Raw genomic sequence first — 27,619 nt, 5'->3', positions numbered from 1 at the left:
AACTTAAGAGCCTGGATGGTTGAATCACATTAACAGAAATATATAGTTTTTCTTATGTATAAAAAACTTTTTCATGTATTTTTTTTTATGTGACTTATGCACTGTTAAATCTATTGTGTATTAGATAAATCTCGGCTTGGGTTGGGAGTGCCTTCTGTGTGGAGTCTGCATGTCCTCCCCGTGGTCGAGTGGACGTTCGAAAGACATGCGTTGAATGGGCATGCCTTCGTTGAAGGTTGGGCATCGGGCTGGCAACTGGGCACCATAAAAACCAACTGCCAGTCATTAGCAGGCCGGAGTTCCGCTGTGGCGACCCCTAATCGGGAAAAGCCGAACGACAAACAACAACATGTAGGTTCAAATTTTAACCAAGTATTTGGTTAGGTTTAATATTCATGTGTCTTTAAATTGTTTGTAATTTTTTATTGAATAGATTCATCACATTATTTGTTGGTAGCAATATTTAAGTGATGTACTGTGTTATTATGGCAGTTCTGAAGAAGTCATTATGTAAGATGAAAGTACTTGACTGCTGTTTTTCATTGACTGTTGGTCCTATCTATTTGTCTGGATGTCTTCCTTTGGTTTTTGGTTTATTGGTTGTGATCTTTGGGTTACATGTTTTCTTATTCCCTGATCATCCTATGGGTCATGAATTATTTTATTTGAATTTGTATTTTATTTCTTACCACATGTATGGATGTATCAGTTGTGCCTAGCGATAGCACCATTAGCAGACTTGCAACTATGTGGAATGCTTGGTGGGGTATTTTAATATTACTTATTTCTGTTTTATTTATTATCCTGCTAAGTTCACAAGGCAGAAATACCTCTTTTTAGGGGTGACCTGGATATAGTCACTATGTGCTGCATCTTACAGATGAAGACTGTGCCTACTTCCTGAAATATACCAAAGTATGTTTGTACTGTCTGTCTTTGACTTGGATGTGGAGAACTGCTGCAACCTTCATCTCAAGCATGCTAACCAGTTATTGTGAGATTTACTCAGCACATGCTGGTTATTATACAATACCAAATGCTGCCGGAATAATATAATTTTTATAAGCTCAAGTACCCAGATAATGATTTTGCACACAGTTAGACAAAAGGCAATTCATCAAGTTAGGTCACTGCAAAGCAGGATATCCCCTTACCTTGAAATTCACTGATTCTTAGTACCATGTAGCAACATTAGTAAGAAAATCCTTCTGTTTAGTACAACTAACATCTAAAAGCATTTAATCCCCTATTTAGCACAACTAATATCTAAAAACATATCATCCAAGTCAAAAGAAATTATCATTAATCTGTATGCAGTCAATTACTGATCACAATACATCCTTCAGGATGTACCCTTTTGGGCATTCTATATAAAGCAAATAAAAGGTCACAGAGGTTCCTAATTAAGAATATTGCTGACCTAAAGTCCCTGAGCTACCAGAAGAGGATTGAAGTGCTATCCTTCTAAAGGTTTCTCATAGGCTGTGACAGGTGGATCTATGCCTTTCATTCAATGGCATCAAGTCATCTCATTTTATTTATTTATTTATTTATTTTATTTATTTGAATTTGTTAAGAAGGATAGAGTACTGATCACAAGTGACCAATTTCAGTCCCAGACTTTGAAAAATGTTGAAAAAGTAAAACTCTACAAAAGCAAAGACACTGAGGTTCAAGATGAAACAAACATCAAAATGCACATAATATATAAAACGATCATATATTCAGTTATGTACAAGAGAGACAAAGTAATCAAAGAAAGTGAAACGACAGTTAAGGTGCAACAAAAGCAAAACATTATAGAGCATGCAAAACAATTCTATACAGTTATGTACAAGAGAGTTAAGGTGACAACTGAGTGAGACATGCTTTGAGAAGGATGCAGACCAGATTAGCTAGAATTACAGTGCGAATTCAAGAACAAATTTGGTAATGGAGGTCTCATGGGCATTTGGGAAGTTTTTGGAGCTGAGCTTTTCACTATACATCAAATTTTGGATAGGATAATATTCTTTAAGATTGGAAAGGATATATTTCTAAATATTGGAGGACTAGTATAGAGAAGCAATGACCTGTGCAGTGGACCTTGGTTTTAGAGACTTGTAATGTAATTGTGATGGGAAGGGGAATGTCTTATTAGTTTAACTGCTGTGGGACAGACTGCTGAATATTTACATATCTGAATAGTTGTGAACCCTTCTTCTTTGATGGGGAGCCATTTTGCTTTTTCTAATGTTTTGTTGTGGTGTTCATGTTTTGAAGACAGAGTGATAAATCTACAGATTTTATTGGTGATTGTTTAAAACTATGGTTTCCTTTTGAAGATGTTATTAAAGGAAGGCCATATCCCACTTAGATGAGTAGAGTGCCCTTGCTTACTGCTGTTCTGGAGGCCTTGAAGAGAAATGGGTACATTTTGTATTATTGAGATGGATACTGAAGTTGAGGGAAGGGTATAGCCAGAGACCCAAATATTTAAGCAAGTTAGTATTTTCTATGGTAGTATTGTTGTACTCAAAGATTTGTAATGGATTTCAGGTTTTGTTAAGCTTACATTTTAATACAAATTATATTTGTTTGTGTTGAGTTAAGCAAAAAGCTTATTGATTAATTCAGTGGATTAGGGAAAGGAAATCAGACTGAGTTTTTGCAGGATTGAAAGTGACTGGTTTAAGTGGAAGGGAATAATATCATTAACACAAAGTGGAAGGTGAGGGAGATCTAATGGCATTTGCTGATGTAGACTGAGAATGGTATAAGGGAAGTATGGATACCTGTGGTACTCCTTTACTGAGCTTGGCTTTAGGTGAGAATTCGGATTTTACTTTGACACTGAGGTTAAGTATCAGTTTGATAGACAGCTTTTGGAACCATAGTATCACATCTGTGCTGATGCCTACTTTGAGAAAGTGATTAACATAATATGATGATCTACTAGATTTAATGCACTGGTAAGGTCAATAAAATGGTGTGTGTAAGCTGCCCTTTGTCCATGCTTAGGAAAATCCAGGAGCCATGTTGTTTGGATAAAATGAGTTTGTAACTGCTGAAGTGCTTTGTGAGCTTGTAACAGATGTTTTTTCTTGAATTCCTGTTATGGTTGGAGATTGAAGACTAAAGAATACTGAGAGATTTTGGTGGAGCGGAGTTGTTTAGGAAGTGGGTTTACTCTATATATATATATATATATATATATATATATATATATATATATATATATATATATGCACACACACACATATCAACTTTCCAGATGCTTGGCATGATGTTTTGTGTCAGGCAAAGACTGATTACATGTTGGAGGTATACTGAGATGAAGCTCCTGCTGTGATAAATGAACCAGGGATGGACACCATCTGATCCTGGGGTTCTGTCAGTCCTTACTAGTTCAAGGAGTTGTTCTATGTCTTTTGTTTTAATTTGTTTAAATAAAATAATGGCATGTAAGGGGGATCCAAGATTATTGGAGGTGATCTGTGGTGGTGATAGCAGCTGCCTATAGGTTTCTAAATATTTAGAGAAAATTAGAGGGTGATAACTTAGCTGTATTATTTGGAGGAGTTGTTTGTCTTTTCCTTCCTGATAGCTGATTGAATTGTAAAATTATTTAGGGGAATTAATTACAGAATTTTATTTTGATGTCATAAACTGGCTTTTATGTCACATTACAGCTTACTTTGCTAGGCATCTGAGTTGGATGGAGTGTTTTCTAGTATCAGGTATTGAATTGGCTTTCTGTTTATATCAGGCCTCATCTAGGAGTTTTAATAGTGACCTAAATTCAATGAATTTTGGCTTGTATACATGAGATGTCATTTGGAAGTATGCATCTTGAAGATGTTTGAAGGTTTTAGTGAGTGATTCTACTGTGAGCTTGGTTTCATTACTGTTTTGAAAGTATGACCAATCAAAGCTGGAGATGATTGTTTTCAGTTTATTGATGCTGGAGGAAGACCTAGTTCTAAAGGAAGTTAGTTTTTACAGAAATTTTTAAAGATGGGAGGGTGAAGGGGAACAGCTAATTGGGCAGTTGTTACTAAGGGATGGTGGATAAATGGCGATATCAGATACTAGTCAGGGATTGTCAGTAATTACTAATTCAAGTAGGGAGTGGTTTTTGGCTTTGATGTTTGGATGGATTGATAGCTGTACTAATTGTATCAGACTGAAATTAGTTAGGAGGTCTTTGTTACCTTTATGAAGGGGGCTAAATAGATTCAGACTGAAGTCACAGAGTAATATAAGGTTAGTAGTGTTTGTTATTGTGGAAGTTATCCTGTACAATGGTGCTGCCATTGCTGCATAATCCCCAATAAATTCATGATTCCCATAAATTTAAGTCTGCCACTGTTAAAGGCATTGGTAAGCCTAATATTCCGTTTACCATCTCTTTGCAAGGCGTCTTGCCTGCAGGTGTTATTATAGTAAAAATGTTACTTCTTGCCTCATGAACTGTATTTTTGACGTGCTTACTTTAAGCCCCACCTCTTGTAATGTCCAGAGCATCTTCTTTAAATGCGTGTAATGCTCCTCAACTGTTTCTGACTGTATCAAAATCATATGTGTAATGAATTACCTTATCTGGCAGCTTTATCTTTTGCGACACCTGTCCCAAGATTTCTTGAAAAATAACAGCGTTATTTTGAAATCTTTGAGGTAACAGTGTCATCACATACTGTTGATTTTCAAAAGTCAGTGCAGACTTTTGCCACTCCTTTTCCTGCAACGGAACAGTGAAAAATCAGTTTGCCAAAACAATAACTGAAAACCACTTACTAGTGGGTTTAATTCTTGCTGACAGTTCTGGAATCCCAGGCATCAGATATGTCACTGGGACTGTGCAATCATTTACCTTCCTAAGATCTAGGACCAGTCTGCAGCTACCATCCTTCTTTAACACTGGCCATATAGGAGAATTGGTTGGACTATGTCCCTTTTTAATAATGCCTAGCTGCTCCCATTCTTGAATGCTCTTCCTCATCATTTTGAGCCTCTATCAGAATGGGGTACTGTTTGTGATTTTCTATAACTTTTCCTGTTGGGATTATAGTAACGGTTCTGATTCTTTTCTGTATCTTGATTTGTAGGATATACCTCCTTTTCTGTTTGCTTACTTTTCCATTTTTTATAATATTGACAATCCTGTTTTACATGTCCTATCTTTTCACAGAAAAACAGGTTACTTCCTTACTTTCCCTGCTTTTACCATCCCTTCCTACCTGAGGAGATGCTGATGCTGTTCTTCCCTCCATTTTGGTCATCACTCTACCTTCTTCCTTTTCTTCACCCAATTGCATATATCTTGCTCTGCACTTCCTCATCTTCTTCAAACTAAAAATGTTTTGCACTGTACACTGCTTACCACCCATTTTCTGTCCTTTCATTAATCTACTGACCACTTCTTCCAGTGTTTTGTAGCCTTCCTCATGAATACACTTAATACCTCCTGATAGTCCCTTAACCTGTTCTAGAAAACTGTGAATTAATTGCATCTGGACTCCTTCATCTTTCATCTCCTGATCTGATTTGTCATGCACTATCTGATAAGCCATTTCAAAGGGTTCTTCTTGCTTCATCAATCTATCTGATATAGTTATATTAAAGTTGTCCAATAACTTGGCTGTTAATGGTTGTCCCTGCATATACACCAGCAAAACTGATCTTATTCTTTGAATAGGTGTAGCGACATCTAACTGTTTTGTCTGTATATAGTTAGCAAAGCACTTAGGGATGAAAACTTGGAAACATTTTTCCAAAGGCTCTGGCCAATCTGTACCACCCATATGTGTAACCCATTCATCAAATGCCACCATGTTGTAGAAACTCCCTTTTTATCATTCCACTGTGGGATCACCTGTAGTAATCTAGACTGTTGATATAAATCAGTCAACATATTTATAAATGTATGACGTCTGATTTAATGTGCAGTGTACTTCTAAGTTGTACCTGCAATTCCTGTATTTGTTGCTGTAACTTTGCATTTGCTCTGTTGCAGTTTTCTTTATCCATAACTGCCTGTTCTGTAAACCTGCTCTCTGTCCTAATCTCTTCCTGTGCCATTTTTAACTGTGCTTTTATGGCAGTGATTTCATCCTCCCCTTCCTATATCCTTTCCTGCAAATATTGTAATGCAGTTTGTAAGGTAGTTAGAAGAAAACATGTAGCCTCAGTGTACTGTCTGAGCTCTGCATCATATTCCTGCAGTTTTTCCTTAAAACTTTGTGTTAACTTATTTAACTTTGCTACTTTATCACCTGGTTTACACTCAGCTTTAGTTGCCCCTGACTATTCTGAACAGTACTGTTGAAATAAATGAGTTAGAAATGGAACCTGAAAATCCTGATATTGTGTGTTATATTCCTGAATGTCTTTCAGAGGTTTAGTTACTGGCATCACTAAAACTGCAGCATCTGCTTATTGTAACTTTATGTTAACCCTGACAGATATTCTTAAGTATATCAACACATTCCTGACAGTATAATGTAGTGGCACTATTACACTTTACACATGTAGGTAGTGATTTTGATTTTTATACATACTGATCAAAACCTACCACAGTCTTAGCAAGACATGCAAAATCAACTTTACTATGTTTAAAAATCTGTGCATTACTCGATTTACATCATACCATTTCATTAAAAAATCACATACATCTTTATAATTTAACATCTGTATTGATTATATATGGGCACTTTGTGCTAAAGTCTGTAATGGCATCCATATTGTGACAGAAAAAGGCTTACTATGAGTTATTGACAGTAACCAGGTGATCAAGCTGGAAACTAGAAAATTCTACCAAAGGTTTTTGTCCGTCAGATAACTTGGTGATTGCTGAAGAGTAGTTGCTTCAAATGACGTCTCGTTCACTCTTTTTGTCTGGAAGAAGCATGAACTGGCACTACTTTGATGAGCAGTATGTTGAAATTGATGTTGATCTCAACGTTTTAAAAGTATGAGTATTTTAAAGATTTACTGTTGACTTTGAAACTTTGCGAGTGCGTATTTCGAAACTGGTCTGGCTCGCCACTGTTAAAGTAGCAAGCACCAAAACAGAAACAGACTTCCACCGTCTAGGTTTGAGTCGATATATTTATATCAGTTAAGTTACAATAAGCATTAAGAGGCTGAGTTTAAAATGCTGTCTGTCGAGACTTGATTAACTTTTACAAAATAAATGCTTTAAACTTTCTTTTTGTAAAGCTATTGCTGTGCTGATGCCCTTGCCCAATGCCTGACTGGCAACTCTCCTCTCGTTTCTCGCTTCTACCAATGAAGTTTCCTCAGAAAATCTCCAAGTCCAGTCAGCCTGTTCATCTGTTTATACTGTTGTCAATGGAACAAGCTTCGCATTCTAGAATTACTTGTGTCAGCCTCATACTTCTCATGCAGAAATGTGTAGAGCTGTATAGAACAGTGTAGAACAGTCTAGAAGCGTAAGCCTATGGATGCCAAGAATATATACCACTGTGCCCAACATGCGTTATACTAACACTATACATAAATCAATTTGCTTACATGAAGCAGTATACTCTAACATCTATCTCCATGCATATGTCCTTTGCTGCTCTCTTTAAACAAAGCTAGTAACAAGAGCTGCTGGGAAAACAAGGAAGGAAATACTCAAGAGGGAATGAAGTGAAGGACTGAGAAGAGACATTAGCAATTAATAAAGAAACAATGAGCCATATATGTATGTCTCGCAAGTATGCAGCAAAATCTAGAAGATTTTAGATCTTTGTCTGGAAGTGCTTACTTAGGTATTTTTATACCCCAAGCAGATTTCAAAGAATTTTTCCTCAGGTAGGCAGCAAATGTTGGAGGTATGATGGGGCAGAAAAAGGTAATTGGAAACATATTTTCTGGGGGTGTAATGAGTTGGTAGACTTTAAAGATTCCCAGCAAACTGCTCTATCAGAGATGCTGGGTAAGCAAGTTGGAGTGACTAGGGAAATGATTTTTTGAGCTATGATACAAACTCGGAAATGCCTAGACATAGTAAGGCCTTGCTGAGTCTAATTATGATGGCTACCAAAAAAGCAATTACTAGAAAATGGAAATCAAAGTGTAAACCAACATTACTAGAAGCAGTGAAGATAGTAACAGAGTTAAAACAACTGGATGTTTAGAAAAGGGTAGGAGCAAATTACATAGGAAAAATGGGAACTGTGGGATGAATACATGCAGAGGAAGAACAAGGTTTAAAAGAAGGCAGGATTTGAATGAGCTGTGTAATTAATGACTAACAATGACTAGATATGTTAAAAGTGATGTATAATGTTTGCAGCTACAGCTCTGTCGCATTGTTTGGAATGTCTGTTTGCAACTGAGATGTGTTGCTATATTTTATTGTCATTTACATAAATGTAACGTGGCATAAAGATGTTTCTTGTTTAGAAAAAAAAAAAAGAGAGAGATGGAGTGCATGGGGATTGGGGACAATAGGATAAAAATTCAAACTATGCATAGCCCGTGAGAGTATGGTTAGCTGCAGGACCATTGTCTCCCCAAGAAAGAGTAAAACAGTAACTGTTTACATCACAATTCAGGAGTCAGAAAATTTAGATAGGCTGAGTGCATTACATGGCACACTAGCAGAGTGGTCCAGGGTGATGTGGCAGTTAAGGCAATACCTGTTCAGTGGGTCTTGTAGATCAGTATGCAGCCTTCTTTCACTGCTGGTTTTATAAACACAGGAGGGAATGCAACAGAAACTGGCTAGCAGCTGCAGAAGCTGAAAGGTACGAGTATGCACCGAGTAAAGCAATTACTAAGGAAAACTAACTGAAAATAACAAGCAAGGAAGGAAGGGGGAAGGAGGATGAAGCAACATGCAAAACAGGACTGACAGATCAAAATATCAGCCACACACAGCATGAAAAGCAAAAAAAACAAAAAAATAAAAACATTGCTGTGTCACACAGTACAAGGATGAGCTAAATTGAGTAAGAACTCCATGTCATGCATGTGAGATACCTTTGCAGTGCAATACAAGGTGTTCCTAGAGCTTATCCTTACTAATAATTTGTATGTGTTGCACTAACAGAACACTTACACTTTTCACACAGAAGAAAAACATTCAGAGTCAATTATATATATTAACCTCTTTGTATGTCAGTGTCATAAGAAAACTAAAACATTGACCAATTCCGCAGTGGGGGAATGTGCAATATGCATAGGTAGGGAATCATGGAAAACTGGCTGGGACAGTCATTCAAGGGATGATATGTCACTAATTGTAAAGATGAGGTGGGGGATAAGTGGGTAGAACAACTGGAAAGAATATGTGCAGCTATCAACGGTATGGGTGGGTACAACCTGCAGGAAATTTACGGTAATTACATGTCTTTAGTTCAAAACTCTCATATCAGTTGGAGATGATCGGTGTGTAGGCTCCCAGTTAGGAGAAGACTGGTAGATCAGCATTGCCACAATAAGTAAGTAAATGAAACAAAAAAAATCTGCATTTTTAATTATATATTGGATTCTTTGAATGAGCAAAAAACAAAACAGCCATGCTATTGTGTACATGTCTACCGGAGCTGTTGTCCTCCTTGATCTCCTGTATCTTTGTAAGTGAAATAGTTCCACTAGTACCAGAATTACGGACTTAAATCTCTACCAACACATAAACAAAAGCTGGAGAGACAAATTTATTATCCTGTACCTACTCTACTTTTTCAATAGAATTACCCTGTAAGGTAAAGTGACACCCTAGCATCCTTCAAATTAAACCAGATAACTGAATGGGTACCTGTAAATTTACTCCAGGACTGACCTGCTTTGCCTTTCTTGAGAAGGGGGATGCAGCATGAAGGAGTTCAAGAAAGGTCTCAGTTACCGGAAAAACAGAATCCTATTTATCGACTACAGCTCCTTTTATTGGGCCATATAGGGTGTTTAGATCAGGTAAACATTCACTGGGTGATCCCTACAAAAAAATAATAATTATTAAATTAATATAAGTTCATAGTTTTGCTGATCAACTGTTTCTTACTGAGTTGATGGAAAAAAGCAGAAGTCCCCAATGACTCTCCTTAACAGATGGGGATAATTTAGTTTTGCAGACAAGACAATAAGTAAGTAATGATCTCTAAAGAGTATACACACACATAACCCTTGTTATTACACAAGATAAAATGATGAAAACGCACCCTGATATAATTTGTGTGACCCATAATTCCAAAGGAAGAATCTTGGCACACTCTTAACCAATTCTGATATGAAACTGATATCCCTAACCATTTGTAATGCCTCACATTTTCCTCACTCAAGATATTCTGGCCAGCAATGGTATTAGAGATGTTTATACATTTACTTGGCTTAGTAAACTGCTCCCCACCATTGTTGTTATATGTTGGCGATATCAGTCTCTTAGGAACACATTTTCTGGTCCTACTTCTTCATACTGTCGTTTTGGCATCCTTAGGTCAGCTTACTCAGATTCTGTAATCAGACAAGACCCCCCCCCCCTTACTCCTGGGTTAATTCTTCTACCTTTGTATATTAAGAATAAGGTGGGTTGGTCATGAGATTAACTCACTGTCTCTCTTTGTTTGGATTGCTAAAAGTATTTACTAAATGACTGAAATTTGACACTGGTCCTTCCATTAATGGCACACGTCTTATGAACATTCTATTCCTTCAACCTAGATAACACAGAAACCTCAAGAAGTTAGCAAGCAGTTATTCTAATAGAATCTTAGGAGTCCTATTTATTCAGATTACCTTGTTAATGGACCAATTAAATGTCCCCTAGTCTTTAGCTGGTCTGTCTGTAAAGTCTGCTGCTTAAACTATGTCTCTGTCTCTACGCAGCTGTGTTTGGAAGTTTGTAGTTTGTGGTATGTAGTTTAAAATAAATGTATGCATCTAGAGATTACTACCTCTCCAGTCGCAACCCCCCAGGTGTAGTTTAAAGGAAATGCTTATTTCTAGTTTACAGCACACTCTGATATTCCTCCTTGTGTAGTTTTTAATCCCTGCTCATATGCAGACTTGTTTTCTTTGGACATTCCAAACCCACGTACTGAATAATACATATGATATTCTTGCAGCTGTCTCAGTTGGTAATGAATCTTTCAGTTACACTACACTGTACTCTCCCATAACCAAGCAGCAGCATATTTTAATAAAAACAAGGATTCAACTGGCTCACTATCCCACAGTTATTCAGTGTAAATGCTGTGGGTACATGCATGGTCATGTGTAAGCAAGGCAATCAGATACAGAGGAGCAGCATGAAGAGGTAACAACAAAGGCTCCCAAAGATGCAGTGGGCCTCCACTGTATCTGTATGTCAATGAACAGTAGAGCTCAGCCTGCCTCTGCAGGAAAAAAGGGCTGCTGTGCAGCTGGAACAGCACTTCGCTGTATGCTATAATATTATGGCACACAGATAGTTTTAGTGCAATGCCATTGTCAGGAATTGGTCCAAAGTACATCCCTCTGCAAGTAGGGCAGTGCACGGCTTAAAGTAACACCATCAAACCAAATGTGATAACCAACACATAGTGGTGTAGAAGCATAATTTTATTCCAAATATGGCAAAACAAATGTTTTGCCATATTTGGAATAAAATTATGCTTCTACATCACTATGTGCTGGCTATCTCATTTGGTTTGATAGTCAGTAATTGGAAGTCGCTGTATGCTATAATACTATGGCACACATAGTTTCAGTGCAATGCCACAGTCAGGAACTGGAAGTCGCTGTATGCTATAATATTATGGCACTCAGATGGCTTCATTGCTATGCCATAGTTATGACCGAGCAGTCACAGTATGCTATAATATTATGATACACAGATAGTTTCATTGCTTTGTCATAGTTAGGACTAAGCCTTTGCTGTGTGCTATAATAGCACAGCGCTCAGATGGTTTCTGTTTTATGCCATAGTTAGGACTTGGAGGTCACCGTATGCTGTAATATTATGGCACTCAGATGGTTTCAGCACTATGCCATATTTTTAAGAAGTGGGAGTTGGGACTGGGCAGTCATCAAGATACGCTCACTAGCATTCTGCTTTCAGGCTCAGTAAAGTATAATTTTCTTTTTCCTTATCAAGCACTATAATAGACTGATTTATTAAGAATCTAGTGCTCCAAGTCTACTAGCTATTGCATACCTCAGTAAGCAAGGGAGCCCGCAGGATTTTTTGCAGGGGGGTGCAAACCCAGAGCCCCACCCACAAAGCCCCACCCCCTCCACCCACATAGCCCCACCCCCTCCACTCATGCAGCCCCCTCCCCCATACAGCCATTACAGGGTCCCATTACTTGGCTATTTCTCCCCAGTTGCCATAAACACTGTCAGAATTCTTAGTGTGCATACTGTTTATGCTTTGCTTCTACAATGATTACAGATATCTGGATTTAATTAGGAATCCGTGATAAGTTGTTTTACATACCCCATGTACATTGCAACTAACTCAAGGGAACTTTCAGCTGGCAGACCTTTTGAATTCTGATCAAGAAGGCTTGGCTGTTCAGTTCTCTATACTGGAATAATTTCTCATTCATTGCTAATAATCATTTTATTTATTTGGGTACTAACAGAGTTTTACTTTTTACCTACCATAAAGACAAGATATTTGTTTTACCTCAAAATACTTCCCCTTGTTTTATTTATTTATTTGTAAGTGACTTAGAAACAACTACTGGGGAATAGTGTTCATTAGCTCAGTATTTTTCATGTAGGACACTAAACTGAGTCCCATGAGCCTGTTTAGATTATACAGATTTAAACAGATTAGTTTATAACACTAGTGTTCTTTGGCTTCTGCGGTGGTGGTGCTGCCTCACAGTAAGACGCTGTCTGGTTCTATTCTCAGCTAGAGCATTTTCTGCGTGGAGACATGCGTAAATGGGCGTACCTTCGTTGAAGGTTGTGCATCAGGGCTGGTAACTTGGCAAGTAAAAATCAGCTACCAATTATTAGCGGACTGGAGTTCCGCTGTGGCGACCCCTAACCGGGAAAAGCCGAAAGACACAACAACTAGTGTTCTTTGGCTTCCAAGATTAGATCTCAGTAACACAAGTTGCTGTTTAAATAAAAGCTGGCATTCTGTGCTCTGAATGCACGACACGTTATAGCTGTATTTAACTTAAACTGTGTGCATTCACTAAATTATGTATATCTTTTAATTAATGCTTAATCAAGCATTTCATCATAATCCCAACATTGAAATAGTTGCAAATCAACACTTCATCTTTTTATAGATAATTCCAATAGCCCTAATATATGCACATTATTAATTATTTTTTCCAAGATTAGTTTTACTGAGTGGACAAGGGAAATTCTGGGTGTTTTCTGATTTTGTGTGGTTTACCCTTAGTTATATGAAACTGGGTCTGCATTATCACTGATGTGAACAACTTCATTATATGCTTAACTAAAGGCTTTAGAACTTTTTTCTTGACACAGCCATTACAGTATCCTTCCTGTTACTGTGATAAGCAAGAGTAGCCCTGCATATGAAGTGCACATATTTATACATATGATTATAATATATACAGATTGTATTACTTATACTATAAAATAATTTAATTATATCCCTTCTATAATACAGCACCACTTGTTAGACTACTTTAAATTTATAGTTTTGAATGTTTTTCCAGCAAGCAATGAAACAAAACATATGAACCAATAATGACAAACTGCCCAATTCAAAACATTTCAACCATAAAAGACCACTTAAACTTTTGTCATTACAATCCATGAATGTCAGTCAGTATGCACAATCTCTGCAGAAGTAAAAGTCATCTGAATAATTCCACATTATACAGATCTGAAACTTGAAAAGGTTGTTGCTAGAAAACAACTTTATATTTCAGCATTTCATCAACAAATTCAGTGCCTGCTGCCCTTGAAGAATACATTGCCTATGTTATATTAAAAATGATAAACTGGTATATTTGCAATACAGAATGGGTGGTAAGCTGAAAAACAAGTTCATAGTTATTAGGCATCTCATCCAAAGGAGGACATAGCCAGGACTGCAGCACTCCACCCCCTTAAAATACAAATCTACATGCTGTGGGAGTAGAACCTATAGCCCTCTGCATCAAGATGCAAGTATGCTACCTGATGTACTACTAACACTGCTTTAAAATTCTATACCACAATAATGATACCATATGCTAAACAAAACAGTTGCACATTTTAAGCAGACTTAGCATGAGCAGTAGTAAACTTCTCTTCCCTTGAAGCTCACAATTCCTTGAAAATACACTTGAAAATAAATTCCACCTGCTAACTATAAATAGGGCATTTCACTTTCTCTCACACACCTCAACCTCTGCAAGAAATCTGGACAAAGCCCAACATAAGTAGGGGCAGATTATAAATATTGCTCTCATGAACTTAGAACATTGCTAGAATAATGGGATTTATGTTAGTATGCATTTTATATGATGGACAGAAGGAAGGTTGGTATATTGTGTGTGCAAGAGACCAGGTGGAAGGGGAGTAAGGCTAGGTGTATCGGAGGTGGGTTCAAATTGTTTTATCATGGTGTGGATGGGAGGAGAAATGGCGTAGGAGTTATCCTGAAGGAACAGTATGCTAAGAGTGTTTTGGAGTTGAAAAGAGTGTCGGATAGAGTGATGTTTATGAAGCTGGAAATTGATGGTTATCCTGGGTTGGCTTTACTATGTTGAAAGATCTATCAAGTTGGTATTGCCTATAAAGGAAATATGGGGTGGACAAAGTTTTAGCCAATATTCAAAAGCCTAAGCAGGACAGATATAGACCATCCTTGGTGAAGCAGTGTGGTCTGTCAACCATATCCTTCCAAGCTGACAAATATTGTACCTCCTTTGAATGACATAAAAAAACTAAGCCAATTGTTAAGTCAGTTGTCTTCTGCTGATATTGTGGCATCGGCCTCGGAGAAGATAGAGCGCTACTCAGTACTAAATTCATATCAGCTTGGGACACACAGTCTGTGAGCTTCGTCATGTCTGTCTGTAATCCAGAGTGGTATATCTCAGGTCATTTACACTCATGTGTACAATGACCAAGTTGTATTGGTACTTGTAGTTCAGTGACCAGAGTGTGTGCCTGATCTGGCAGATCCTGACCCCTGATAGCATCTGACCATGACCTTCCCTTGTTCAACTTGTTGAGCAAAACATCTGTGTGTTTCACAATGGCATCACCTATGACCAAAACATTACTTGTGTGAAAGTTTGTCTCATATGTTTATAAGTTGTGACACTGTGAGTTGAAGTGTGTCATGGTGGATGTTGGACTGGTAGAATGTCTGTAAGACTGCAGAGGAACCCCATTGTTATTACTGCATCTAGGAGGCCTCTAAGGTTTGGATAGATTACTTCTTAGACCCTCAGCCTATGTGAGCTAGTGTACTTGGTCTTTAGTGAGAATTATAGGTAGAATGTGGTGACGTGCGTTTCTGACAACATATTGGGTAATTTTGTTGACTCAGTGTGAGAGACTTTTTGGCAATGACAATGTTATAATTACATCTGTCACTCAGCATATCTGATTGTTTAAGAATTAGATGGTTGTCAGTAAACATGAGACAATTACAAGATTGTCTCAGGATGAGAAATGTCCATGAAACTGGCAGCACAAACAGGAAGAAAGTGATATGGTGTGGTACTTTGCTTATCCATGAATTCAGATGTTTACTCCATTGATCTCAAGGGGGGATTGTACCAGGGGGTTCTAGAATAGGTTTACTTTGGTCCTGTTTAAGTGAAACCATAATGTTCAATACAAGACTGTTGGAGCAATGATTCTGTGAGAGCAAACTACAATAACAAGTTAATGCATGGGTTTATAACAGGTTTGCTTGAGTGCTGCTTGACTAAGAGCTACAGTCTTAGTGTAATCTCACAGAGCAGCGCTCCTCTATGTGCAAACCAGGTACTCATCGCACAACTTCATACTCAGGAAATAGCAGAGTTTGTTTTCTTTAGAGAAAAGTTGTTTTCTATGTGCCTGCATCAATAATGGCACTGTTAACCACCAATGTACAATGAGCAGACCTTATACAGGCACAGAAAATCAACAAACAAGCAAAATAGCCCCCTGGCCAATCACAACAACACAATCTGAGGCTCCCCTGTGATTCCCAAGCTCATTAGAGACCAGGCTATTTCCTACTGCCATTAGAGTGCTGACCTAATTTTCTTAATGTAAAATCTCTGAATGAGGGAGACAAAAGTGCAGGAACCCAGCAATCATCATGGTAAAATCTCAGCAAATATTTCAATTTTAAATGCAGAAATGCAGAAACCCAGTAGTTAATGCAGTAACATTCAACAACACTTTAAGGTATAAAGAAACTCTGTAAATAATGCATAAATATGACAGCAGCACTTTAAATAACCAGAAAATGTGCAATCCAGCAATGTAGAATACTTGTCAAGCTTGGATGGAGCTGGATTAAAGCAGGTATACTCAAATCACAATGGTGCGGTTGCCAAAGGTTGGTAAGCTCTGTATAAATGAGCCGTGTTGTGTAAATGCAATGAGTTTACAGAGGCACAGTAAAATCAATAAACAAGCAAAAATAGCCAATCGGCCATCACAAGAACAACAACAACAACGTTTCCTCAGTGATTCCCAAGATCAGAAAAGGCCAGACTGTTTTGCACTGATACTTTCTGTCCACACTATGAACAACAAAAGTTCTGAGTTGCTTACACTATCCCAGAACCACTCATAGCTACTTTTCATGTGGAACTTTTTAGTAGTCTCACTCAGTCTTCCTCTTGCAATGGACATATATGCATTGCTGTCTGATCATAGTAATGTTATTTAAATTGGTTTTGTCTCCTTTTATCAGGACTCAGGTATTCATGCTGAAGTAGGTAGTCAGAGGTAGACATGCTATTATTTAATCTGTGACTTTTCAGTAGTGAGCTAGTGGCTTGCATCTTACAAGAGGGTATTTCTATACTTCAGCAATGCTCAGTGAATGTTTTATGTTTCTTTCTGAGTTTTCTTCAGTTTGAACTATCTTCTTAACTTAACCATCTGACTGAGGGTAATTGAGTTGAGAAGTTTTGTTGAAATTTCCTTTGCTTCAAAAATTTATTGAATTATGATAGTTGCAAAACATGGATCATTATTTTATATTGCCACATAAGAAACACTGGAAAACATGGTGTTGCATGCATTTTCTCTACTACATTAGTGTCTATCATTTTCACATCCTCAAGCGTCTTCAAAAAGAAATATAAACTGCTCAAGTATGTAGTCACAGAACTAAAACAAATCTGCAGCTATTTTTACTCTATACTGTTTTTAAAAATTGATTGAGGAATCATTTCTCAGATTATTGTTATAATGTATATTGCATAATGTGCAGACTCAGTCTTTGCATTCTGTTTGCAATGGAATTTTCTTACACACACACACATCACTTAAACTCACACACGCACACACCTACCTTTCACTTCTACATTCATCTGCATGAACGTCCTCTTGAATTAAAAATTCCAGTAGGCGCGAAAGAAAAGGACGTAAACCATCAGCCGCGCACAGACACAGATGACAAAAACAGGTCCCAAACACCTGTTGCGTCTGTGCGACTGGACAGGATGCAAAGGGCGTTCTTAAAGAGGAACGCCCTTTAAAAAAAAAAGCTTCTTTTATTTAAATTAATTTCCTGGCCAGCCGGTTCCAGGGGGGTGCAAGTGCACCCCCTTGCACCTGCCTGCGGGCGCCCTTGTCAGTAAGATATAAGTAACTTGCACATTAGTCTGTCAAAAAGTTATTTCTATGATTCCTATTCATAGGTTCACAAGTCCCTCTATCCGGGTTATTATATTGTTTAACAAAATGGCATCTGAATTCCATTGCTACCATGTACTACAGACTACTTTGATGGTATTTACAGCCTCAGGAGATAGCCTCAAATGTAAAAAGTGTGCCATTATTGGAAACTAACATTCTCTAGTTTGTTGCCAAAAACTATAACTGGTCACAATTTTTCCTGTTTTTAAATGTATATATGGGTAATGCAGAATAGACTGTTTTGAAGCCACAACCTTGTCAAAGGCAAAATAAAAACTTATAAAGATACCAGGTTCTAAATAATGCAGCTGTTTGTTATCAAAGCTCACATATTTATAAGTTTATTACCAAAATGCATATAGTAAGCTGTTTATATACAAGCTAAGGTAAAAGTATGGGGATTACATCATAAATAGACACAAGTCATATACACACACACACACACACACACACACACACACACACACACACACACACACACACACACACACACACACAAACTTTCTGAATGACATGAACATGAGATGTTTACTCAAGAGGTATGGTTTTGGTTGCTGGTGTTGTAAAGTGAGGCACCGGAGGTCGGGGCACAGGAAACAGCAGAGGTTAATGTATAACACACCTCTTCCTAACTGAAGATTGTATGTCACTTATCTTGTCATATTACTGAGTACATAATTAATAAGCAAGATGCAAACAGCTCAGCTGTATCATATAACACATTTAATCTGTTTATGTGATGTCCTTCCTAACAAACAAAATTAGAAGGAACAGCATTTGTAGTAAAGCTGTGTCTCTCAGCTCTTTCAAACGGATGAGTGTATGACATTTTTTATTATACTCTTATTATTGGAAGTACAGCATATGCACTGAAAGAGAGTTGTGAACAATTAACCTGTAGTTGAAAACAGCAGTACACTACAAGATAATAAAATGCATTTCTCTAGATAAGAGTGCTTCAGAAACAGAATAAGAGAAATACTACAGGCAGTCCAGAGTCATTTTTGCGGTACCACAAAATAAAATAATGAGATGCCTTTCACTTGCAGATGTAGTCTCTTCACTGTCATATAGCAAATATTAGATTTTAACTTTACATCAAATAAGTAACTTGCAAGAATTCACTGTTGTACTTGTCACAGTCCCCAGCCATTAATGACTCTCAGACAGGTTTATAAGAGTGATACCACAGGAAAAATTTCAGAAAATCTATTTCAGTGCAACTTACTTTGTCACTTAGTAAAGGGAACAAACCCAGTATTTAATCCAATTAGTTGGTGCTTTTTCATTGATATTAAATTTATTTAGCAGCACTGATAATTAGACTCCATATTTCCAATAAATATCAAAAGATCAAATCAGCATGTAATGTATTTACATTTATTTATCTGTGCATCTCTTTATGTATCTGTCTCTGTTTATGTATTTTCTTTATATCTGCCTACTTGATAGCTAGCTTAGTTATTGTAGTTTGCTGATGGTGAGGTTACAACAGAGTATTATGGCCTCTTTAGGAGCTATTGGTTTAATATTTACTACTGACTACAGTGGTAACTTGTTTTGTTTTGCTTGCCGCTGTGTGAGAAATCCTGAGGTTACAGCAGTATAGAATGGTTAATGACCCACTTACAACAGCATATTCTAAACCTGTTTCTTCTGAAGGCGGAGCCCTTGTGGGTCTAGGTTGTTTGTCATTATTATGAATCTTCTCCACTTGTGATGGTCTAATAAACTGGCAGATCTAAAATGTAGAAATCTTTTTTTAAACACCTTTATTTACTTCATACAGTAAACAGTGACCATACCTCTGGACCTCAAAGCATTAGCAATCATAGTATTGGCTTTTAAAATCATAGCAGAGGGTCAAAAAGTAAACCAATTTCTTATTTTTCACAGCAGAAGGTCTTTATATACCAGACCCTTTATAGTTAGAGGTAATGGATCTTTGTATAAGCTTGGTTTATGTATTTAATAAAGTGTGTACTCATAAGCAGGTCTGCTTTTATCAGGACCATAATAAATCTAAGTGGAGCAAGGACAAATCTGAGGCAAAATCATAGCATTATGTCTAAGCTTAGAAGTTGAGAGGTATGAAATGACATGGGTACAGGTATGACAATGACATGAGTACACATATAGCTATAGAAAAAAAACAGTAAGATTGTAAACGTTTTATTAGCTCCATGCATTATACATATATGCTTTCTTTCTCACAATTATTCACTCCAACATTACATAAATTGCACAAGTCAAATTTCAGGCCTCTTCTTCCTGAAAATCATTCGGCATGTATTGTTCTCGCAATTTTCTTTTATTTCTTGGTAATTTGCTTCTTCACTTTTCTGAAGATCACATCTTCAGTTAGTTTATCTCCTTTACAATATTCAGTACTTCAGTCATGGTTGCTTTAAGTTTTGATTTCAGTTTTGTAGTAATTGATTTTTTCAGCAAACACTAAACTTCACATGACCTTACTACGGTTAGACAATTCAGATCTTGTATCCTGGCTCAAAAGAATAATTTTCTTAGTAACAATCATTTGTTCACCCAACATTTATGAAAATCTCTCAGTAGGGAAATTTTAAAATCTGTCAACTCCTTGCATCCACAAAAAACATGCTCCCAGTTACCTTTCTTTCCCATCATACGGCAGCAGCTATTAGTTACTTGATGAAAAATTTTCTGAAGTCGGTTTGAGGTATAACTACCTTTTTGAAGACTTCCATGCAAAAATCCTAATCCTTATTGTTTTTGTTGCATGTGTGGAAACCATGTGGATATGGTTCCACTGTTACTTTGCATACTGCCTTTCCTTTATCAATTCCCAATCTTTTCTAAACTCTTATGATTGATTCTTATAGTTATTGTGTAATATTTGATATGCCCTACTAATTATCCATTTTTAACAGTAGTTTCTGTTCTAGACTCAACTAAAAGTTCAACCAGAGCTGGTCATTCACTTAAGATTCCCCTATCCCATTGTTTTTGCCTATACTCTATCAGTCCCTGGTAGGGAAGGCACTCTCTAACAAGCAGTCTAAGTTTCTGCTTGGCCTCATCCCACTCAATTACCTTCCCCCATCTTCATTTGCTCCCGTTACCTTGGTTCCTTTGCTAACTTTTTTCAATTAAGTCCACCCCTCTCTTGCCTATTTTCCATGTCCCTTCTTTCTGTCAGCCCTACTGGCTTAGTTCTTAGAATACTTTCTGCTACATTTTAAATTTAATACTCTTTATGGCTGTTGTTATTCTTAAGAACTTGCTATGAAAATCATACTATCTCCTTATTTTTTGAACTTCTGTCCTGTTTCATCCCATGCCTTTCTACTTTGATTTGTGACCTTCTGCTTGTGTTAAATAAATGAGCCTTAACAACAAAGCTCTAAAGTATCTCTTTTGATCAAATAATCCCAAACCGCCTTGTTCTACAGGAAGAAATAACATATCTTACTTAATTATTGCCCTCTTTCACCTACCAAATAAATTCCTTCAACTCTATTAGTTATGGTCCACAATTTCTCCTTAAGTTGATGAAAAGATGCCTGACTTATATAAAAAAAACTAAAGGGACTAAAAGCATTTTCACTGCTTGTGTCTTATTATTCACTTCCACAATCAAGAGCACCCAACTTCTCAATGTTTGTATTATCTTTTGTTTAGTCTTTTCCAATTTATCCTTTGCTACCATAATAGAATCCTTTTAATGCATACATCTAAATACTTCCATCTTTTTATGACACCGAGATATGGGTATTGCTAAACCAATTCGTGTGTGAGTATATAGTTTACTGCTATAGTGTTTGTTTTTAAGAAATATTGAATAAAGTTCCCTTTTGATAGCTGAAGTAAATGACTTGGTGCAGCTTGTTTCAACATCATTAATTCTTGCAATACTTTTGTGATTTCTGTTTGTAACAACTGAAGAAACTCTAATACCAGCCTTTTTGGAGAAAGTGGTCTGCTGATATGCTTATATAAAAAGTTGGGGAAGAATGTTTTTGCCCTTCTAAGCTATTACAATGTGCTGATGTTTATGTCTTAAACAACCTTATATCTGATTTCTGCTTACATGGACTGTGTTTTCTACACGTGCCTTTTAACCCCTATATCTATACAGCTCATTGTAAAAAACAACAATAAACTCTTTGTGATTCTTTAAGTGTTTATGAGGCAAAATAATTAACTATCATTGCCAGTACATTGACATTTCCTTTTTCTTATCCTGCAAGAATTGATCTCTACATACATTGAGTTGTATATGCTGCAAAGTGGTGTATTGCATCTAAGCTATTCACAGCTGCTCCAAAACCATTATATTTTCACAGGAGAGCAGCATATTGCGACACATTTTAAAACTGTTTTTCAACTTCAAAGAACAGATAAGAATTCCTGGACTGTGATTTTTGAACTCCTAGAATAGTTGTAAACTACTAGACACCAGAAACATATGTAAGTGTAGTTATTTATAAAAGTGTGTATTGAAAAGACATTAATATGACAGACAGCCATGTATATACATATTCTGATTTTCATCATCAGTTCATTTTTGGGTGACTTTCTTATTTTTCTCATATTTACATTGTTGGTATTTGTAGATAATCTAGTAACTTCTGGAGGAACTACATACCAGGTGAAACTAACATCTTCATCATTCCAACATGAAATATCTCAATGGAAGAAAGGTCAGTAAAGAGGCTGAACACTGGATAGATGTTTCCGCTGTAGACCATCATTTTTACTATCAAGATTCAGTGTTAAAGCAATGGGCAACAGATGTCCGAGAAGGATTATCATCCAGGCAACCTTCAAGAAATGCTCATTTTTTACATTTTCTCTTTTTGCCTAACTTTACACACAAAAAATCTTATAGATTAGGACAAATTTCTAGTCTGATGAAGTCTATAAGATGAAAGCACTAATCCAAATAAAGATTCTTTAAATGAATACTGACTCAAGATGACTTATTTGAAGATTTGGAGGGATTTAATATGAAAAGTTTGGAACTTCCAGATAGAAGCTAAGGTTCACGCTCCTTCCTGAATCATAACCTGATTTCAAGCTACTCCATTTAGCATTTTTTCTGTTCATCCGGGCTGGGACTTCTCAGCTCTCCCAGGCTGGTTTAATTTGGATCAGTCTGCTTCCACCACATGGGACCTTAACTTTTATTGTTTAACTTTACACACACCTGATGAATCACTGGAGAGGGCATGCATTGGTCTGTCTGCAGAGATCATCCCCTTACTTCCACAAGGGGTGCTCCCTCCAAGCAACCCTGCCCTAAATGCACAAGGGGTGTTCTCTCTGGTCTCCACCAGGAAGAGCACACAACTCTGTGTGTCTTCAAGTGCATGTAAATTCACCCTCTCCCCTGGGAGGTAAACAAGCTGCACCCCATCACTCATCCCCCTCCTTGCCTGATTTCCAGGACCACTAATTGAACCCTGTTTACATGGGTCACAGTCAGGGCTCCACCCCTTTTTACCATGTACATAGGATAAAGACCACTGTTTAAGTTAGAAACATGTACTTGTCATCAAGGGTGTAATCAGGCATATATCATATATTCCACACTATACAATGTTTGGGTAAAATGTATCTTATGCTAATAGATGTGCTAGAATTTAAATTAAAATGCTCTGGGATATTTACCTTGCTTTTATTTAATTAAGTTATAGATGAAGTTAAATGTTTTTGTTCGGAATATAAAACTAGATAAACCATTTTTTATGTAAGCCTGTGATTTCAGGAGGATAAAAAGGTGTGCTGTACAGAAATATGCAGTATCCTGGGTGAGAGTGCTACCTACTGTAAGCTGGTGTATAATTTCAAAAATCATAACTATGCCCCCCTTGTCTGTCTGCCATTTGCCATACCTCACAGCTGCTTTCTTTCTTTTTAATAACAATTTCATTGCTGCAATAGAAACAAACCCGCAAACAAACACATATACAAATATATGCAATGTTCTTTTCCATTCTGTCAATTAACATGTTCACCAATTCACTCTAATTCTTTAACAGCTCTAATTCTAAAACAGTCTCGTTTGTATTCCAGTGGTACAACATTATTCTCAAGGCAAATCTACATTTATGTTAAGGAACCTTCTAGTCTATTTCCAATTATATTTATAACACATCATAAGGCCTTACTTACAAAAACGGTCTCTTTATTTATCTTTCTAGGCAAAATGAAAGCTGGATATCTCTTTCCTTAATATATGTTCTTTCCTATGCATTTCTAGTCAAATATTTGCTATCTTAAACCATCACCTACTTATTCGTAATGCTTCATTCCTACTTCCCCAAATACCCTCAGCATGCTAAACAGGATAATGTAACCTGTTATATTGTCCCAAGAAAATATACACTATATACCTTTCCAGAATACTCCTTACTTATAATGCACATTTCCCCCTACTAGTTCATATTATATTTTTCTTCCAGCTAGCTAATAACTGCATTCTGTAATTTCCATCCCTTAAATTAACTTTGTCTCATATCCTTATCAGCATTCATTATTACAAGCATTCTTCATGATCAGTTACAGTATCGGCTCAGTTCCTTGTTAAAGTTCAGATTCATATTCATCTTACATCCTGCATCCACCCTAACAGACATGCTTCACATATTCTCTTTTATTTTCCATTCCTCCTTAATATGTGACCCGGTGCAACCAATCCCTTTCCCTCCAACCTCAGTCATCATCACAACAAGAGAGAAGGACACATTGACATCTTACATTTTTACTTTTAAACCTTTTAAAGCACATTTTTCTCAGATCATAAAGACTGATAAGCACCATTAATTTTTCAACAAATTGCAATTTATCACCATGGAGTAGCTGCCATCTTCCATCTTGCTTTTTTTTCACACCGTCCTGTTACCTGAGGAACCAACACCAAACCATCATACATACAGTTACCAGCTTTAGCTGTTCATTCTACCTAACTACTCAGCAGTTTTTTCTGTTTCAATCATTCTTCTGCTGGTTACATTCTACTTCATATAGCCCACCTTATCTGTATCTATTCATATCTAGATTTTGCTTTCATCCTATTACCCTACTCCAACAGTCAATCTCTAATTCTATAATTATCATGGTGGGTAAACAGAGCTAGTCATAGGCTTTGAAGTTACCTGGAGTAGTGCTAATATCACAGTAAGTGTTAAACAGATATTTAAATTCCATACATTTCACATAAACTCCCCAGCATTTAAAAACAAACCTAGATATCTTGTTTTTCCCCTAAATCCAGTTTATCCCTACAAATAATAGTCATTAACCTGTCATGTTGAATTGCCAAGATCTCAAAGGACAATCCGATTCTTATTGATATAGAAAAATAGTATCTTTAATATGAAATTTATTCCCAATAAAATGGAATACCCCTCTTCTAAATAGCAAAAATAGTCACAAATAGGGCAGATGTTGCCTCATGTTTCATTGATATGTTATTTTGAAGACATCTTCCTTCAAACATATTTGATTGTACATATTATGCATATTAGAAATTTGGTTAAATCACCACATGTCAGCATAAGTTGTAATCAAAGTAGGTTTAAGGAGATAAACTTAACTCTTCAAATCTGACTAAGAGTTCATAATTCTTATTTGGGTTTCCTCCATGTTTTATACTTTTTTGTCAAGAACATACTACAGTATATTGAGTTCCCATATTATGTCATACTATAATAAATTGATGAGTAAACATCCCAAGTACTATTATAACATGCATTAAAATAACAGAACAACACTCATTTCCTTTGTAGGAACATTTGAACTGTAACCCTTAATACCCCACCCCACCCCACCATTTGACTAATATTAAATGACTATAGAATCATGGAGTTTATAGATAAACACTAACACATGGAAACTTCTACCTTTACTCATGCTAGAGTAGGTGTCAGCCATAGGAAATAAAACACACAAAAGGTAAAAATTTGCCTTTATGGCACAATCAGTAAACAGCATACAATAAATAAAGTTTTTCATCAACAATTGGGACATGACTGACTTCTGTCTCTTTATTTTCTACTCTGTTTAAAACAACATGATTAAAAACTTTCATTTTCCACAAACTACTAATTCATGTTGAACTCCTCAGCCTATCTTACTATCGTGTACAAAGTGTCACTGTTACAACCAGAGCAATCTTCTCCAATAAGCTTGATATTTTTTCTCTCATTTATCTTCCACTTCTACAGATGTATCAGTTAATTGAATCATTTGTCATGTGTTTGATTTTTAATTACATTAGTCTCACTAATTAATCTTTTCTTTTCTGAATCACCTCATCCTAGATTGTCAAACACCAACACTTTTTTTAATTCCAAAAGTTTTTCAGTATTGCAGGAAATGGCAGCCTAAATTTTAGTCTGTTATACTTGCATGGCCCTATTTCATCAAAAAAAATAGAAATCGAGAATGGCTCCTCAAAATCACCTCTGAATAAGTGTGTTCGATAAATGCTACTGACACTGCCAATTCCCTGCCTGGTTGCAGCAGTTTCCACAATGCTTGTTGTCTTTCGTGACGTCAGTCAAAAGCTCATTCAATATTGGCTTACTATTTCCATGCCTGACCTCACTTTCTGGCAGTGACAATTGGTTCACTGATGCAACACCCAAGCAGCCTTTATTAAAATCACTCCAGTCCACAATTTTACCTGTCACATAGTCCAGCAAGTCACTTTTCTCCTCAGCTTCGAAAATGCCATATAGCCTTAGGTTTTGTTTTAGATCTTTAGCTTCCTATTCAGTGAGATTTAACTTCATTTGATCAGTTTGTCCCTACAACTTTCTTCTGGATCTTTGCCATTTGCTACTTTACTGATTCCATCACTGCCTGTTGGTCCTGTAGGAATTCATCATCCTCAATAGTGGCATCCTTAAGCCTTTTCATATAAAAGTCAAATATTCCCATCAAATTTGGTAGCTGGATTCATATTGTCTCCAGCCTGTTGGTCACCTCAGTCATACTCAATCTTAATACCTTTTTAGAGTTTCTGGGTAGTGAATGGTGAAATCATGGTGATGACTCCAACTCTTGCTCCCCCTCAAAATATTCTGCTCCAGTATTCAATCAATTGATGAATGGTGCATTTATCATTCTCTTCACCAGGAATTTCATAAAATTAACAACTTTCAATACTTCTTTTAAGTGGTTTACACATGCAATCAAATAAAATGTAAGATAAAAACATCTAACTGTTCATGTACTGCATCACAGCTGTTTTATTTCTAAGGGTTGTGCTTTTCACTTGTATACAAATCACCAAGACGCACAAAGAGGATATATGGTTTACATTATTTTACATGACTTTTTGAAAGCACAGTAGAAGAATGTATCATGTTGCTTTATACAAGTTATTCTGTCCTTGTAGAGATAGCCCCACTTTTGGACATCTTGTACAAATTGCTCTCTGCATTTCTATACAGTACATAAGACATGCACACAGACACACAAACACACATGCGGGCACACATACATACGCACACGTACACTTGTGGGGGCCAGGTATTAGACACAGCATGGAACCACAGGTTAAGTAACAAGTTCCATAGTTTTATAGTACCAAATATTTTGCATCTCTAACACCTCATCCCACCATATTCATTGTTATTCATTTTCTTATTTGTATGCATGCTTTTCACTAGTTATTGTAATAATTTTCTCAATACCTAGTAGTTATAGGACTCATCACTTATTTTTTTCTTGAATGGCCTTATGGCACAGGGACACAAGGTTATTCTTGGTAAGTATCCACCTCTGTTTTTTCCATTACTTTTGTATTATTTTCAGCTGTTATACTTTAAAATTCATCATGTGAATTTTAAAGTATAACAGT

At 36.6% G+C, this 27,619-nt stretch overlaps 1 long non-coding RNA gene across 1 annotated transcript; it reads left to right on the top strand.

Moving 5' to 3' along the window:
- Nucleotides 1-307: 307 nt before the first annotated feature.
- On the top strand, nucleotides 308-22,710 carry LOC122801382. The gene is made up of 2 exons (XR_006364702.1): nucleotides 308-351; nucleotides 22,362-22,710. It is a non-coding gene; the product is annotated as an uncharacterized LOC122801382 (long non-coding RNA).
- Nucleotides 22,711-27,619: the final 4,909 nt, after the last annotated feature.

Source organism: Protopterus annectens, chromosome 4.part1, assembly GCF_019279795.1.
Source record: "Protopterus annectens isolate FY-2018-M chromosome 4.part1, PAN1.0, whole genome shotgun sequence".
Lineage (NCBI taxonomy): Eukaryota > Metazoa > Chordata > Ceratodontiformes > Protopteridae > Protopterus > Protopterus annectens.
Note: the sequence above shows the minus strand (reverse complement) of the source record. Positions and strands in the feature narration are given on the sequence as shown.